The following is a 17,943-nucleotide window of genomic DNA, read 5'->3' as shown; positions in this document are numbered from 1 at the left end:
ATTTGGTGATATTTCTTTCTAACTCATAATCACTCATTTAAATTCCTAAGCAAATGAGAATTTTCACATGCCCTACCTTCATTCTTTTCACAAACATGTGAATGTAACAGGGAGTCTCTTTCTTTTCTAAACAATTATGTTTTTAAAATATTGTTTTCCTAATTGAAGGTAGTTTTCATAAGTTATAATTTTTGAGGAAATTTATATCTGTGATCTTTTCCTATCATGAAATGCATTTTTCTTTCTCTTGAAAATATTCATTGAAGTTTTTTTTTTAAAAATATTGAATTATTTATTTGAAAGATACAGTTACAGAGAGGCAGAGGGAGAGAGAAAGAGGTCTTCCATCTGCTGGTTCATTCCCCAGATGGCCATAAAGGCCAGAGCTGTGCTAATCTGAAGCCAAGAGCCAGGAGCTTTTTCTGGGTCTCCCCTGCTGGTGCAAGGGCCCCATGGACTTGGCCCATCTTCCACTGCTTTCCCAGGCCATAGCAGAGAGCTCCATCATAAGTGGAGCAGTCAGGACTCAAACTGGCACCCATTTAGGATGCCAGCACTGAAGATAGAGGCTTAAACCGCTATGCCAGAGCACCGGCCTCTGAAGTTTTCAATATCTTATACAGATGGATTAAAAATGACACTTATATGCATAAATATCAAATCATAAAAAGTAAGGAAAAATCAAAAACCACATGTATACACATAAAGACATGCATGCTGATAGGTAAATACACAACCTAACGTATCATATTTGAATTTTTTTCAAATAATAGCTCAAGGACTGAAATAATATTAGACAATGATTTCATAATTCATGAACTTGTCTTTGACTATCAGTGCATTTTCATTTTTGTAAGCATTTTGTATATTTCTAGTTTATTGTAAATACTTTAAGAATTTTCAGGGTTTAAAAAGCAAAAAATTTTAAGGAGTTTTCCTAAAATAGTTATTTCACAGTTAGTATATCAGATAGCAGTACATAGAGACAAACTACTACAGCATTAAGTTTAATGAACATCAGCAATATCTTCATTTTAGATAATCAGATGTCTGGATAGGAGAACAGATAAAGTCTCTGTATAATATACATTAACAAAATACTCATTTCTATTTCTAACTTTCCAAATTTTTAAGCTAATTTATCATGTTCAACGCAGACTTTACATGTATGTATCAACAAATCCTTTCATCTGTTTTCTACCTCTATCTTCAGGACACAAATAAATTCTATGTTAACACCATGCAGATTTTTAATTTTCTAAATTTGAATTCCCTTTGCAATGAACTGTGTCATGAACTGGACTACACAGTTTCCTTACATTGCAATGATAATTCATTTTACTCCCGTGATTTCTCTACAAAACGTTTTTCCTGATCCTTAAGAAATTCTCCAAAAGTAAATTTTCAATCAATTAAAATGTGCATACAGAAGTGACTTCCAAGTCTGTGTTCTGTTCTCCATAATTTCCTTCACCTTGAGAAAATTCTTTAAGATGGTATTTTTTCAGCTCTTTTTCCCAAGTTTTTATTATGAGATTCTGACTGTATATAACAAGATACTATATATGTCTGGGCATGTATTTATATGCATGGTGGTAATTCAGGTAGTTAGTGGAATTAGAACAAAAGACTATCTGTTGCAATGATTTTGAAATCCATGTATGGTTTTTTTTCAAAGTAGTCAAAAATTTTTAAAGGTACTATAAAACATAGATGGACTTACTATTATTTACATTATTTTTCAATGCATAAACAATGAATTTCTGAGTGCAGCTTCCATCTGAAGCTACACTAGGCTCATTCTAGGCATCTAGTACAAGTGAATTGCTCAGGTTTGATTAGATTACTTGGTGGCAACCACAAATTCCAAATTAGTGGCTAAGTACAATAATGTTGTATTAGTCTCTCATAGTATGACACTACCATGGTCGTATGTTGTTCTCTGTTTTTACTTGAGACAGGATCTGAGGAAGACTTTACACAATATAAGCTAAGTCTCTGAAGGACCTGACCTCTTCATTATCACATGTGTCCATGAGAGCACTTGAGAGTCTTCAACTGTCAATTGAGTGCTTTGTTCATATTACCCGCAACATTTTCATAACTGAAATATAGAGTATACTGATCAGCACTAGTTATGTGGCCTCACTGGTGCTAATGCTTGCTTATTGTTTATTATTAGAAATATTATGCGATAAACTGAAATAGTTTAGAGAATTTTGCCTTAAGAAACGTAGAAAAAATGGCACATTGGTGCCAGCACTGTGGCGCAGAAGATTATCGCCCTGACCTGAAGCGCCGGCATCCCGTATGGGCACAGGTTCTAGTCCCAGCTGCGTCTCTTCTGATCCAGCTCTCTGCTATGTCCTGGGATAACAGTGGAAGATAGTCCTAGTCCTTGGGCCCCTGCACCCACGTGGGAGACCCAGAAGAAACTCCTGGCTCCTGGCTTCGGATCGGCACAGCTCCAGCCGTGTGGCCATCTCGGGGAGAGAACCATCAGATGGAAGACCTCTCTCTCTGTCTCTACCTCTCTCTGTAACTGTCTTTCAAATAAATAAAATAAATCTTTTTTTTTTTTTAAAAAAAGATGCTATTTGTTATGTCAACATCCCATATGAGCACTGATCTGAGTCCTGGAAGCTCTGTTTCCAGTACAGCTCCCTGCTAATGCACATAGGAATAGGAAAGCCCAAGAGGATGACCTGAGTACATGAGCCCCTGCCACCTGTGTTGGAAAAGTGTATGCAATTCTGGGCTCCTGGATTCATTCTGGCCCAACCCCTGGCATTGGGGCCTACTATGAAATGAATTGTTGGATAGAATGTTTGCTTCTGTTTCTGTTTCTCCCTTTTCTGCATAACTTTCTAGTAAATAAATCATTTTTTGTAACTCAATTGATTTTATTAAACATTTCATCTTTTATTGTTTTCCTATTTATATTATTATAATTAACAAACTTACAATTTTAATGTTTAATTATGAGTTTTCTTTCATCTTTGCTTATGGCATGCATGCCTCATTAAATTATATTTGTAGAGCATATCTTTTTGCTGATATTGTATATGAGGAAAGTGATGTTTTTGTAATGTATTTGTGTAGTTGTTTAGAGAAAAGCATATAGTTAAGTTTCAAAAGTTTTAAATAATCATCCATATTTTTTCTCAAATGCAAAATATATTCCTAGTACATGTTTCTTTTAAAATTTTATTTATTTTTTTATTTTTAAGGAATTTATTAATACATTAGATTCTCAGGATTATGGTAAATGTCTGATAATTATAACAACACAATTCTCTTTGATTAGGATATCGCATGCTGTGTTTCAAATGTTTAAAGGAAACTAAATAATCCTTTGGCATGTACAGGGTTATTCATAATATCATCTGCTGCATCAATGCTTCTTAACAACATAGCACAGCCAATCAAATAAACCATAGATAATTTTCTTAAATTTTTTCTAAAGTACTTCTGTGTGGTTAAGTTGATTGTTTAGACAACACTTTTTGAGTGCCTATTATACTCAAAGCACTATTATACCAGCCCTAAGTACTGTGCCTGAGTTGATGAATGTAATCTAGTTTAGGAGACAATGAATTTACACATGCATTTGTGTTGTTTTATAGCTCAGGGGAGTCCATTTTCAGAATTTCATATTGAGATAGAATTATGTTCAAAGATATGGGTAAATGTCACCCATGCATGAATTTTGAGTATGCATAATTCTGAAAACAGATTATTTAATTATTTAGATCGCAGTTTGGAGCATTTAGTATGATGCTAAACAGTTCAATGAATGATTAGATTAAAGCAAGTCTTGTCTGCCTTATCTGAATAAACTTTTATCACAAACTAGGGCAGAGATGCTCTTTCTGTACTGGAGACCAAGGGAAGTTAGCCTAGGTTTAAAAATTCAGGATGCAATATCCTCTAAATGAATAACTACATGTGAATCAGTAAGTAGTTTCCTGCATTAATGGAGCAAGTGAAAAAACGAAAGATTATTAACATTCCTGACTTGGAAGAACTGATAATAATGAATGTTGGAAGAACTTTGGCTAAATGCCCATTCACAGATTATATCTACTGATATGCCATTAGCCATTATGTTTGAGCTATTTATCAGAAGTCTTGTTTTCAGTTACAAAGGGCTTGTATATAAGAAAGCTGTAGCCTGCTCCATTTCCAAATCTAATCCTGCAAAGTAATATACTTTCCAAAAACTTAACTGTTTTACATATTTATGAATTTCTCCACAGGCCCCCTAAGGGATTCATTTCTCAATTGTGTCGTAAGACACCACAGTATATGCTTGGCTTATTTTCGCATCAAGTATTGTTCTACAGCTACACAGTGTTTTCTATTTGTCGTAATCTGGAGCAAACTATGGATGTAACGTTGACCCAGCCTGTTCAACGTGCAGGACTCATGCCTGCAAGCACTGGGATTCTGTAAGACTTATCACTGTGCCTTTCTGTGTCATATCAGCAAGCTCATCTGCAGAAATACATTCTGACTGAGTAACCCTGAGGTAGACAATGCTTAATTCTCCATTTCAAAATCTTCCAGGAATGGAAAAATGATTTAGCTGGAAGGCATCCGCTCTGTCAGCACCCTATTATCCTAACACAGTGTTTACTCTGATACTGGTTTCGGCTATCCTTACACAGTTTGATAATCATTTTTGTAGTTGGCCTGGTGGAAAACTTAATACTGGTTCACAGTAGGCTTATGATTGGTTTTAACATGATACCTATGGATTTTCATCTAGCTTTCTGCCTAGTTCCTCTATTCTCTACTTTTGAATAAATACTTTTTATTTCTAAAATAAGTTTATAAAAATGTAATTGGAAGGAAATGATTTAAAAATGTAAAAGGCATCCATAACAAATATTCAAAAGCAATTTTAGGAATTATTGGTGTATTGAATTAATGTATATATACACAAAAATGTACATATACACAGAAGGAAAGAGGTGATATTTATTATTTAAATGTGTTCATGTATAAATGTATCTAAGATATGTAGTAATCATTTTTGAAATTACTATAAGGAACTTGATATTTCTGGAAAATAAAATAATGTAATTCATCAGTAACTTAATATTACATAAAACCAAATATTTTAAAGGTATGTCATGAGTACAACTACTCTTCCTCAAGTTTTAATTCAATATAAACATATTTATATTATATTTATATTATAATGTAAAATATTTTATATTAATTTAAAATGACATATTTGAAAAAGAACAAGCCAAAAACAGTCAGGGAATATAAAAAATTCAGAAGAAATCAGATTCTCAGTAGCTTTAATGTTAATTTTACCTTAAACATGTTTTCCTATATAAATCTAGGTAATACATTACATATATTACCTTTAGAAAAATAAACAGCATTAAGATGGCATTTTTCTAATTCTGATCATGATGAAAATTATTAATTTATATATTTAATATTTTAAAATATTTTATCATTTTGTTAATTATTGTATTTTACATTGTATCATTTATCAGATATTTGCTAATTGTGTTTTAATTTAATTGTAAAATTACTTTAATTTTATTTTACTTTTAATTTGTATTTCAATGAGCTGAATTTATAAGCATGTATGTATATAATGTTTGTATAATTTCACATGCATAATGGTTAGGTTTATATTGCTCATTATCATATTCATTTATATGTAAAGGAGCATATATTCAGGTAAATCCATGTATATATTTGTCTATGGCATTTCAGGAATGCCATGAAAATTGCCATAAACTTGGTAGCTCAGAAGAATACTTTTGGAGGCAAGAAGTCTGATATCAAGATGTCAGCAAGATCGGTTCTTTCCAGAAGTTCTGAAGAAAAACGTGTCTCACATCTCTCTGCTAATTTCTGGTTGTTGACAACAATTTCCAGTGTTCCTGAGTTTGTAGAGACACTATTCTCATTTCTACTTCTATAATTATATGGCATTTTTTCCTTTTTTGTCAGTGTTTCTTTTGTCATTAGAACACAAATCATGTTTAAGTTACAGCTGACACTAATCCAGTATGAAAATCTTTTAACAAAGGCCCTGTTTTCCTACAAGGTAACATGCATTGTTGTTGAGATCAGGACTTCAATATATCTGTTATGGAGATTTGATTCAATGCACTCTTTCTGTGTTCACACCCTCATGCATTTATACATTTGCATATAAACAAGTACTATATGAATATAGTGATATGTATGTATGAAAAACATTGATAAGTTATACTATGGAGTAATATTTTTCATTTGTTCATTAGAACTGAAGCATGTGTCTTTAATATTAACTGCTTCATTTACACTATTTAACCTAGCAAATAGATACAAATCCAATATTATATTGAATATATCAATATTTCAGAGCTTTGTATCTTAGATATATTTTGAATTTAGTTAAAAATATAATGTTTTGTTGAAAACTGTATGAAGTATACAGTAGTTTAAGCAATTTTTAAATTTATACAGAATTCTAATTAAATTTAAACATTGCTTTTAATTATTTCTTCCTTCCTGCTAACTTTGGATTTGATTTGTTGTTGTATTTCCAGGTCCTCAAATGCATTCATGGCTCATTTATTTGATGTGTTTCCAATTTCTTAATATAGGCACCAACTGCTTTAAAAAAATACAAAGTATCATTAAACTGCAGTTTTAAAAATTGATATGCAATTGGCCCAACTAACAAAAAGAAAAAAAAAAGGAGAGAAAAACACAAATCAATAGAATCAGAGATGAAAAATAGAAATGTAACCAAAAAATAGATACCTCAAAAATAAAAAAAGAATCATCAGGAATTACTACAAAGATATATAGGCCAACAAATCGGAAAATCTAGAACCGGATAGATTCTTGGACAGATACAATTTATCAAAATTGAGTCAAGAAGACAGAAAATCTAAACAGAGCAATAACCAAGATGGAAATTGAATCAATAATAAAGACCCTCCCAACTTTGAAAAGCCCAGGACCGGATGACTTCACAGCTGAATTGTACTGGATATTTAAAGAATAACAATTGTCACAGTTTCTCAAACTATTAAAAATAATTGAAAGGGAGGGAATCTTCCCACACTCCTTCTATGAAGCCAACATCACCCTAATACTTAAATCAAAGAAATAAAAAAGAAAGAGAACAATAGATGAAAATCCCTGTGAACATAGATATAAAAATCCTCAATAAAATACTAGCAAATAAAATCCAACAACAAATCAGAAAGATCATTCACTCAGACCAAGTGGGATTTATCAATAAAATACATGAATGCTTCAACATTCAAAAATCAATACATGTGATATATCACATTAACAAACTGAAGAACAAAAACCATATGAGTATCTCAATAGATACAGAGAGCATTTGATAAAACACAGTATCTTTTCACAATGAAAACCTTAAGCAAATTGTGTATTTAAAAAAATTCACAATGCAATCAAAGCAATTTATGCCAAACCCATGGCCAGTGTCTTACTGAATGGGGAAAAGATGGAAACTTTCCCCGAAGATCCAAAACAAAACCAAGATGTCCACTCTCATCATTGTTTTTCAATATAGTCTTGGAAGTTTTAGAGCCATTAGGCAAGAAAAGGAAATCAAAGGAAAACAGATTGGAAAGGAAGACATCAAACTCTCCCTATTTGCAGAAGACATGAATCTATGTATAGGGGAACCAAAAGAAACTATTTGAACTCATATAAGGGTTTGGTAAAGTGGCAATAAAATCAACACACACACACACACAAAATGGACTTTGAATATACAATGAGATGGCTGAGAAAGGACTTCTAAGATTAATCCCATTCACAATTGCTACAGAAGCAATTAAATAACTTGGAATAAAATTAACCAAGGAAGTCAAAGGTCTCTATGCTGAAAAGTACACAACATTAAAGAAAGAACTAGAAGAAGACACACAAAATTGAAAAATATTCCATGTTCGTGCATTGGAAATGTCCAGAATACCAAAAGCAATTAACAGATTCAATGGGATCCCAATCAAAATACCAATGACATTCTTCTCAGAACTAAAAAAAAAGCTAAAATTTATATAAAAATAAAAGAGAACAGGAATAGTTAAAGTAATCTTACATAACAAAATAAACCCAAAGGCATCACAATACTAGATTTCAAGACATATTTCAGGGAAGTTATAATCAAAGAAGTCTGGTACTAGGACAAAAACAGATGGTTAGATCAATGGAACAGAGTAGAAACTTCAGAAATCAATCTACACATCTACACATCTACAACCAAATTATCTTTGATGAATGAGATAAAATCAATCCCTGGAGCAAGGACAATCTCGTCAATAAATGGTGCTGGGGAAACCAGATTTCCACATTCAGAAGAATGAAGTGAGACCCTACCTTACACTTTAAGCAAAAATCCATTCAAAATGGATCAAAGACATAAATCTACTAACGAATATCATCAAATTACTAGAGAACATTGGGGAAACCCTGAAAGACATTGGTATAGGCTAAGACTTCTTTGAAAAGACCCCAGAAGAACAGGAAACCAAAGCCAAAATTGCAAATGGGATTACAATAGGCTGAGAAGCTTCTGTCCTGCAAAAGAAATACAGCAAAGTGTAGAGGCAACTGACAGAATGGGAGAAAATATTTGCAAACTATGCAACTGATAAAGGATTGATATCCAGAATCCATAGCAAGCTCAAGAAACTCAACGAGACCAGTTAAGAAATGTGCAAAGGACTTGCATGGACATTTTTCAAAGGAGGAAATCCAAATGGCCAACAAAGACATGGAAAAAAAACAAAAAAACACAGGATCACTAGTCATCAGGGAAATGTAAATCAAAACCAAAGTGAGATTTCACCTCACCCCAGTTAAAATGGATGTCATACAGAAATCAACATTCGACAAAAATTGGTGAGGATGTGGGGAAAAATGTAGCCTAAGACACCTTTGTTGGAAATGTAAACTGGCGAAGCCATTGGGAAAGACAGTAAGGAAATATCTCAGAAATCTAAATATAGACCTATTATATAACTCAGCCATCCCAGTGCTGGGATTTTACCTCAAAAAATTGAAATCAGCATATGAAAGAATGATCTGTACACCATGTTTATTTCAGCTCAATTCACAAGAGCTAAGTTATGGAATCAACCCAGATGCCCATCAAATGAAGACTGGATAAATATATTTTGTTATATACACACCATGGAATACTACACAGTGGTAAAAAAAATGATATCCTGTCTTTAGTAACAAAATGGATGCAAATGGATATTATTACTTGGCAAAATAAGCCAGTCCCCAAAACAGAAATATTGTATGTTTTCCCTGATCTTTGGCAACTAGTAGAGTACACAGAAGGTAATCTATGGAAATGAAAATTGACTTTTTGAGATTTGATAATTGTTTACAGCCCTTGTCTTGACACCTCAGGATCAGTGTTTTTTTTTTTTTTTTTTCCTTCATACTATTTGTTGAACTCTTTACATTGTGTACAGTTAATCTTATGATTGTAAAGTTAATTGAAAATAGTTATTTGTAAAAATTAAGAGTGGGAATAGGAAAGGGAAGAAGAAGAAATGTGGGAGCATGGGCAGGAGAGAGGGTAGGGGTGGTAGTATCACTGTGTCCCTTAATCTGTATATGGGAAACATATGAAATTTGTATACCATAAATAAAAATTTTAAAAATTAGCTAGAATAGATATTATAAACTTGTCCAATAAAATTAAGAGAAATATGCAGTCACCAAATATAGTATCAAAACAGAGAAGTGGACATTATAGAAAATAATAAAATAGTGGCTGACGATGTGGCATAGCAGATGAAGACACAGCCTGCAACGGCAGCATCCCACATGGGTGATGGTTCAAGTCCTGGCTGCCCCAGCTCTCTACTATGGCCTGGGAAAGCAGTAGAAGATAGCCCAAGTCCTTGGGCCTCTGTACTCACATGGGAGACCCGGAAGAATCTCCTATATCCTGGCTTTGGATTGGTGCAGCTCCAGCCATTGTGGCAAATTGGGGAATGAACCAGCAGGTAGAAGACCTCTCTCTCTCTCTCTCTCTCTCTCTCTCTCTCTCTCTGAAATCTGACTTTAAAATAAACTAAAATCTTAAAAACAAACAAACAAACAAACAACAACAACAAAAAAAAAACAGCAGAAGATGGCCCAAATGTCTTCAGATTGGCGCAGCTCCAGATATTGCAGCCAACTGGGGTGTAAACCAGTGGATGGAAGAACTCTCTCTCTGCCTCTCCGTCTTTATCTGTTTAACGCTCAAAATAAAGTAAATATTTAAAATAAAAAAGAAAATATGGGGCCCGTGCTGTGGCATGGTGGGAAAAGCTGCCGCTGCAAAGCCAGCATCTCATATGGGCACTGGTTCTAGTCCCAGCTGCTCCACTTCTGATCCAGTTCTCTGCTATGGCCTGGGAAAGCAGTAGAGGATGTCCAAGTCCTTGGGCCTCTACACCCACATGGGGAGAGCAGGAAGCAGCACCTGACTCCTGGCTTTGGATCAGCACAGCTCTGGCCATTGTAGCCATCTGGAGACTGAACTATCACATGGAAGACCTCTCTCTCTCTCTCTCTGCCCATCTTTCTCTCTCAGTGTAACTCTTTCAAGTAAAATAAATCTTTAAAAAAACAAAATGTATATTCTGGAATGTAAAAACAAAATACTTGAATATTTTCATGCATCTAACTCATACATACAAAGATATTTTAGAAAATTTATGAAAACATGTAATGGGGAAAATTGTTTTGTTGCAAAACTGATTTTGAAATTTAAGTGTTTTTTTTCATAATACACATTTTCCAAAGTTTCTTTAAGATTCTTATTTTATTCATTTGTTTCATCCTTCTGGAAATTATTACAAACACAGAATTAAGATAACTTAGGAAGAGTTAGCAGAATTGATCAAAGCTGTGTTTATTATTGCACATCACATAGCTCTTCTTTAAAAGCATATTCCTAAGAATTTTATCTTTGCTCTCTTTTCAATGGAATTCTTTCCTAATTTTATTTTTAGGTTTCTCCTTGTAAGTGTATAGAAATAAAATTGACAATTTCCATATCCATCTTATTTCCTCAATCTTTACTGACCTAATTTTTAAACTTTAATATGCCTTCAGTGAATTCATGAATTCAGATGGATATGTATACATATATATGATTTCATTGACAACATCATGCATATAGATATTTTTACGTCTACCTTACCAATTTTGATACTTGCTGTTTTATAAGTCAACAGCTGATGTTTTTGAAGTAATATTATCAGTTAAAATACAGGGTTTTTTGATCAACAACTAATATTTTATTCAGAAGGATTATGTCCCAAATATTTGCATGTGATACATTTATAAAAAATTTGCTTTCATCTGAATTCCTAATTAAAAGATTCATCTGTATCTTGTGTTTTTTTTCATTTATAGAGTATATAGAAAGGGATAAAAAAAGTCTTTAGAAAGTGCCCATACTGAAAATTAGTAGACCTAGATCCTAACCTCACTTTTGCAAATTGCCCTGAGTTCTTCAGTTTCACTTGTCTGTCTTCATATCCACAGCTAATGGGGAAGATAATACTTGACCTCATTTTATTTACAGGAATGTTGTTATAATAAATGAAGCAATATACACATAAACACAGAGCATCTTGGAAGACAAATACTCTATTAAACTGTACTAGCATCATTATTATTATTGCTATATTACAGAGAGAATATCTGAAGAGTCAGCTAGCTGAATATATTATAGTAATTTCCTACAAAACAGAAAATAGAAATATCATTACAATGTAGATTTAATAGTTTTGTCTTTCATTTTATTTGCCACAGAAGGATATAGATATTCCCCCTTTAGATTATTGCAATAGTGTATAGTTTTCTGTTTCATGTTGATGTCATTCCTTCTTAATCAGAATCTAAAATATGTTTTCTATTATACCTACATCTCTTCTTATATTTCAAAAATATTGTATATTGTACTGTTTCTTTGGTTATGATGCAATGAAGATAAACAATCATTTACCTCATGGAAGATCTTAATTATTCATTTTGAATATGTTGCTAGTCTTTTTGGACTGATGAAACAAAATACCATACACTAGATAATTAGAAGCAACAGAAATTTGTTGTCAACAGTTTTGTGATCAGGTAAGTTCAAGACAAAGATGCTGGAAGGTTCTGTGTCTGTGAGGATTCCTCTTCTGCTTTATAGATAGTACCTGCTAGTTATGTCCTCACATGGTAGCAGGGCAGAATCTGGGCTTTCTGGTACCCTACCAGTGCAATAGTCCCATTCATGAGGGAACTACTCTCACGATGCAGTTACCTTCCAGAGATTCCATCTCCCAAGATTTTCACATTGAGAAATATGCACAAACATATGAATTTCAGGCTTAAGAAAAATGCCTTTATTTTCAATTTGCAGATTTGTACTAAAGGTGCAGACACCTGTGTCATATTCTGTTTTTTGCTCAATAAGTCATTTTAGTAAAATGATAGACTAATTGAAAATTGAATAGAAATCCTAATAAATAATTTATTTTCATGGCAGAATTAATGTGTTACAAATTAAAACAATCCCTGGATTTCAACTATAAGGTTCGGCAGCAATTCAATATTTAATGAAATTAGTAATTACAAACAAAATGCTCACAAATTCACATTTTAATTATCTTCTGTATTCAAAGTATCAACCAGCCTATTGAAGCCACTGACAAAAGACCTTATTAAAATTGTTCTTGGAACAATTTAGATATACTGAACTAATTGACATAAAGTAAAGTGAGTTCTCATATACTTTCTATTCCCCACCCACAACTTCCTCTAACATAAATCCATTGCTTTGATATGGTACATTTGCCACAAATGATGATCAAATCTTAATACATATTACTAACTCAGGTCTGTATTTTATGTCAGGGTTTAGTCCTTACATAGTACAGTTCTATGAGTTTGTCCAAGTGTTATGTACATACCATTATAGAATGCAGTATAGTGTTGCTGACCTCAAAAAGCCCTTGTATTCCAACATTCATGCTTTCTTTGTCACCCAACTAATTGAAATCACTAATCTTTCTACTGTAACTATAGTTTAATTTTTCTCATCTTGCCATGCAGTTTGAAGAAAATATTGTATACATTTTTAGACTGGCTTCTTTCAATCAGAGATACTCATGTTTTGATTTTGTATCTATCTTTTTATTGACTGCTCATTTCTTTTTTATGTTGAACCTTAACTTCTCTATATGGATGCACTAAAATTTATCAATTCACATTTTGAAAGATATCTTGGTTGTTTAAATTATTGAAAATTTTTAGAGCTCTTTAAATATTTGCCTGTAAGTTTTTGTATGGATGTAAGTTTTTTTAAAAGATTTATTTATTTATTTGAAAGTCAGACTTACATAGAGAAAGGAGAGGCAGATAGACACACACACACACACACAGAGGTCTTCCATCTGCTGGTTCACTCCCCAACTGGCCACAATGGCCAGAGCTACACAGATCTGAAGCCAGGATCCAGGAGCTTCTTCTGGGTCTCCCACTTGGGTGCAGGGGCCCAAGGATATGGGGCATTTTCTACTGCTTTCCTGGGCTATAACAGAGAGCTGGATTGGGAGTGGATCTGCCCAGACTTGAACCAGTGTCCATATGGGATACTGGCACTGCAGGTGGTGGCTTTACCTGCTATGTCATAGTACCAGCCCCTGGATGCAAGTTTTTAATGTACATTCAGGATTACATGTAAGCATATTTAGCTTTTAATGAAACTGACAAATGTATTCCAAAGTAGTTGTATCATTTTCTGTCTTTCCTCCCCTAGAAATGAGTAAGTGTTCCTGAATTTTTATGTAGGATTATTTGAAGTCTATTTGACTTCTTTATTTATTGAGTTATTTCTTCATATTTTTGCCTTCATTTTAGTTCAGTTATTTGTATTTTCGATATTATCATTGTATCAGGTGTATGTTTTGCAAATATTTTATCTCTGTTTATACTGGCATTTTCATTCTTTTAACATTGTCTTTCCCAGAAAAGATTTTTAAATTTTCATAATATCTACTTTGTCAATTTTTGCTTTGTAGATATAGCTTTTGTGTTATATCTAAAATTCCATTACTGAACTCAAGTTTACATAGATTTTCTTTTGTGTTATCTTCCAGGAGTGTTACACATTTACGTTTAGGTTTTTATATGCTTGGGTTAATATCCAAGAAAGATGTAATGTGTATGTTATAGTTTGGAGAAGATTTGGCCACCAAACTCATGTAGATGTTTAAAAATCAAATTCTGAAGTTAATGATATTCACAGAGTAGAAATGTAGTTCAGTTATGCTATTTGAGAGGTCAGTCTAGTGACAGGACCTTAAGGCAGTAAGTGGAGGGTGTCCTTGAAAAATATTCATCACAGGAATGGTATACAGGTCTGAGTAGCACTCAGACTGCTTCTCTGGTTTTTCACTCACCAGGTGACCCTTCCTTTGCAAGGGCTTCACACTCTACCATTGTCACCCACAGCAAAGGCAAGTCTAGGAAGGCACCTAATATTTGAGTTGAACCTCTTTGGAAACCCACAGATATCAACAGGAAACCTCAGACAGCAGGCTTGTAAGTAGAGACCAGGAGAGTTATGGTGGCCTTAAAGCCTCCACCTAGATTTCAAAAGATGTTTCAAACAGCTTTGCAACCAAAAAGAGACAAGTTCCAGTAGTGTAGCCATTGTAAACAATCCCTATTAGATTAATACAAAAACACGGAGTTGGGGCTGAAGTAGAGAATCCCCGTGAAGGAAATATATGACTGCAGAAATGAGACTTACACATGTGAAAACAGAAGCATTGGCTATAATCCTCAAGTTGTAGGTATGGGGCTGCCCATGCAACAGACTGTCCAGGATGCTGGTTTTGAAGGTTTAATGTTTATTGCTTTATTTGCTTGGTTTTAGTACACTTTGGCCCAATTCCTTTCCATTTACTACCTTTCTCTTTTGGAAAGGAACTTTGCGCCTTGTGCCTGCCACATCATTGTTTCCTCAATTATGTAACTTGGAGTTTAAGACCCATAGCTGAGGAAAATTGCTTTGAGTTCAGGTGAGATTTAGGACTTTGAACTTTAAGTTAATGTTGGACTAAGTTAAGACACTGAACGGACTAGAGTGATTATGCATTGAGAGAAGGGAACGAGTTTTTCAAATGTTGGATCCTATGGATTGATCAGTATTTTTTTAAAGATTTATTTATTTATTTGAAAGAGTTACACAGAGAGAGAAGGAGAGGCAGAGAGAGAGAAAGGTCTTCCATTAGCTGACTTACTCCACAAAGACCGGAGCTGTGCCGATCAGAAGCCAGGAGCCAGGAGCTTCTTCTAGGTTTTCCCATATAGGTGCAGGGGTCCAAGGACTTTTGCCATCTTCTTCTGCTTTCAAAGGCCATACAGAGAGCTAGATCGGAAGTGGAGCAGCCAAGACTTGAACAGGCTCCCATATGGGATATCGGCATTGCAGGCAGCAGCTTCATCCACTAAGCCACAGTGCTGCCCCCTTGATCAGGATTTGTCTTTGATGCATGCAGATACATCAAATAATGTCAAGTGTCGATGGTGCTAGGAATGTGGAAGCCTGAGTCAATTATGTTCTCCAGATATGCCTAGTGAGAGATCCCTAGATCATTGAGGACATACCCCTAGAAGGTAATTCTCATGAAAGGACTGGTAATATAAGCCTGAGTTGTGACAAGCTGTTCTCTATCTCTCTCTGCTTCCTGCACTACCGTTTGATTGTCCCACAACACACACACACACAATGCCATTGTCAGCATCTAGCTTCAAGGTAGTACAACCAATAGGATTCACCTGATCTTGAACGTAAACCTTCAAAACTGAACCAATATAAATCTCCAACCTTCATGAGCAGCTTGTCTTGGGTACTTTGTTGGAGTAATAAAAACCTTACTATGGCAAATGATTTATACTTTTTACAAAGATTTATTTTTAAGTCACAAGTAATAAATCAGCATATTTATGGTGTACAAAGTGATGGATTTAAAAAGTATTTATTCTTGGGGCTGCAGCTCTGGTGTAGCAGGTAAAGCCACTGCTTGTAGTGCCAGCATCCCAGATGAGTGCTGGTTCAAGTCCTGGCTGCTTGACTTCCACTCAAGCTCTCTTCTTTGGCCTGGGAAAGCAGTAGAAGATGGTCCATGTTCTTGGGACCCTGCACCTGTGTGAGAGACCCAGAAGAATCTCCTTGCTCCTGGCTTCAGATTGGCTAGCTCTGGACATTGTGGCCATTTGGGGTGTGAACCAGCAGATGGAAGACCCTTTCTCTCTGCCTCTGACTCTCTGTAATTCTACCTTTTAACTAACTAACTAACTAACTAACTAACTAAATAGATATTTAAAAATATATGCGAGCTGGAGCTGTGGCATAGCAGGTAAAGCCACTGCCTGCAGTGCCCACATCCCATATGCTCACCAGTTCGAATTCTGTCTGCTCCTCTTCCAATCCAACTCTCTGCTATGTCCTGGGAAAGCAGCAGAGTTGCCCCAAGTTCTTGGGGCCCTGCACCGCATGGGAGACCCTGAAGAAGCTCCTGACTCCTGGCTTTGGATGGGTGTATCTCTGGCCATTGCAGCCAGTTGATGGAACTAGCAGATGGAAGATCTCTCTCTCTCTCTCTCTCTCTCTCATTCTGTCTCTCTCCCTCCCTCTCCTTCTCTTTGTGTGTAACTCTGACTTTCAAATAAATAAATAAATCTTTAAAAATATATATGGACAGTGCAAATTTATTTAAGTTTTGCTTAGTATATTGGAGGGACATAAAGGTGTCCATGTCATTGGACTTTGTCTTGAACTCTTTATTCAAAATTTAACAAATGCCCCAAAATAGATTAAGATATGGTTTTAATCAAGGTTTTTTAATTTGGATGAAAATTGGAACCACCAGGGGATCTTTAAAAATGTTAAGGTCTGCATTCTACCCTAAACATTTAACTTAATTACTATATTGTGTTACATAAGTGTCTGAATTTTTAAAAAGCTTCTGGGATAACTCTAAGGGCTAGTAAAATTTGTGAAGTCAGCTGTGTTCCAATTTATCTTTATAACACTTGCCAGCATAAATATCAAATTATTCACAGACATCACTTGCATGGACTGGTTTCAGTTTCCCTTCCATTTTATCTGACATTATTTTTTTGCTGATTTTTCATCAGGTTTACCAATTCCTTTTCCTTCTCAGTATTTCCAATCATACCTTGGATCTCATTTCTAGTTGTCCATTCTCCCTTTTTTTGAATGGCTCCCAATTCATTGCCAAATGGTTCCTTTAGAATACTAGGCTACCTTGGCCTGTACTCAAGTGCTTTGTGCACACTTGTCGGGGCTAGAGCTCAGGCCCGACATGAGATGCAGCAAACTGAGGCTGCCCTTTGCCTGACCCTGTTTCCTGTAGTTGTTGTTCAGAGGCACATGCAGGTGTTTTAGACCTCTAACTGCATAACAGGATGTTATTGAGGTTATTGGTTGTTTGAATTTTATGTAGCCTTTTGTTTGTTAGGCCATACTGATTCTGTGTAACTATCTTCAAGTTTGTGGGGCTGGTGGTATACATACTCGTTTCTTGCTGTCTTCGGGGCCGGTGGTTGAAGAGCCTCTCAAGGAGGCAGCCTCCGGTCTCTTGTAGCTAAGCTCCCTACCTTGGCTTGAGGGCTTCAAGGCATTAAACGTTGGTGAACGGACCGAGTATTGTGTCTCCGCTTAGTTTGTTGGGTGGCCACCGACAGCTGGTGCTGTGACTCGGATTCGCTTCAGCCACAGGTAAGCCTCTGTAGAGGGAAGTCTGCAGTCGATAGCCGTGGGGAGTTAAGGGAGGCGGATTAGCACGTGTAGGGTGTGGGAGACTACGGTTTGCCCTGGGAGCCTCTTAAATTGACCATGGG

Source organism: Lepus europaeus, chromosome 6 (assembly GCF_033115175.1).
Source record: "Lepus europaeus isolate LE1 chromosome 6, mLepTim1.pri, whole genome shotgun sequence".
NCBI classification, from domain to species: domain Eukaryota; kingdom Metazoa; phylum Chordata; class Mammalia; order Lagomorpha; family Leporidae; genus Lepus; species Lepus europaeus.
This window is presented reverse-complemented; position numbering follows the sequence as displayed.